Source organism: Arachis ipaensis, chromosome B03 (assembly GCF_000816755.2).
Source record: "Arachis ipaensis cultivar K30076 chromosome B03, Araip1.1, whole genome shotgun sequence".
NCBI classification, from domain to species: domain Eukaryota; kingdom Viridiplantae; phylum Streptophyta; class Magnoliopsida; order Fabales; family Fabaceae; genus Arachis; species Arachis ipaensis.
The window spans coordinates 124826627-124828029 of record NC_029787.2 but is presented as its reverse complement, the minus strand read 5'-3'; positions in this window follow the sequence as shown (position 1 = coordinate 124828029).

Sequence of the window (1403 nt, the reverse complement as noted above, 5' to 3'; positions counted from 1 at the left end):
TATTTTTATCTATTAATTATGTTTGGGTAAAATAAAATAAAAGTATTTTTTTTGTTCATTTATTATGTGAAAAATATCTTTCTTTTTTTAAGAAAAAAATCTTTTAAAAAAAAATGCAAATTATAACTTCTCAAAAAATATGTCTTTTTTTTTTATTTTTCTAGTGCTTTTACTTTTACTATTAGAAATTTGTCAAAAACACTAAAAACTAAAAATAAAAGTTGAAAAAAGATCTTTTATATCGATTTAATCGCGCCCAAACAAGCACATTGTGAAGAATGACTCAGAAACAAAATAGAAGATGAATTTCTTGCTAATTGTCTTTTAATTATATTAAAAAGAAAATTGCTGAAAAATTTGACACAAATTCTATTATCGATGAGTTGGCAAGGGCTTCTTTGAGATTTGGAAAAAGATTTTTTGAGTCCTGCTACACATCCAAACAATTTTACATCCAAGTCATTTAGTTTTCGCTGCAAGTTTTGTCTTCTTTTTCTTCTTTCTCTTCCTGCTTCTTCTTCTTCTTCTTCTCCTTTTTGTTCATTTTTTTTTTCATTATCGTCATCATCACCACCACCATACCACCACATCCATTTTCTCTTCTTCCTTCTCCTCCTCCTCCTCCTCCTTCTGTTTCTTTTTTATTTGAATTTTTTTAATCTTCTTCCTCCTCTATCATCATTATCGTCATCACCAACAACACCAATATTTTGCTAACATCTTTATTGATTCTGATTCTCTGTGGTGATCGAATGAACCGAAAATATTATCAAAACAAAACCATTGTATAATACCAAATGAATTGAAAATGATCCATTATATAAATTCGAATTCAGAAATACCGCGTCTCGAACGAACCGAAAATATTATCAAAATAAAACTATTGTATAATACCAAATGAATCGAAAATGGTCTATTATATAAATTCGAATTCAGAAACACTTGCATCTCGAATGAACCGAAAATTAGCTCAAAACGAAACCATTGTATAATACTAAATTAACTGAAAATTGTACATTATATAAATTCGAATTTGATGATAATGATAACGAGGAAAAGGTGTTGTTGGTGATGACGGTAACGAAATTAAAAAATAATAAAAAAAGAGGAGGAGAAGAAGAAGACCTAGCATTCGAAATGAAGAAGAAGGAGTGTAAGGAAGGGGAAAAAATGGGAAAAAGAAACGCGTAACTCAAATCACTTGGATAAATTTAGACGTAAAATTACTTAGATGTGGAGAATTATTCTGTATTTTTTTTTGTTAGGAGAAGAATGATTAGAGAGAAAAAGTTTTTTTCTTTAATATTTTTAAAATTATACCATCACCCATTTTAAATAACAACTCAATTACAAAATAATTCTATTATACTTAAAATATTACCTCTAATTAAATTAAATTAACC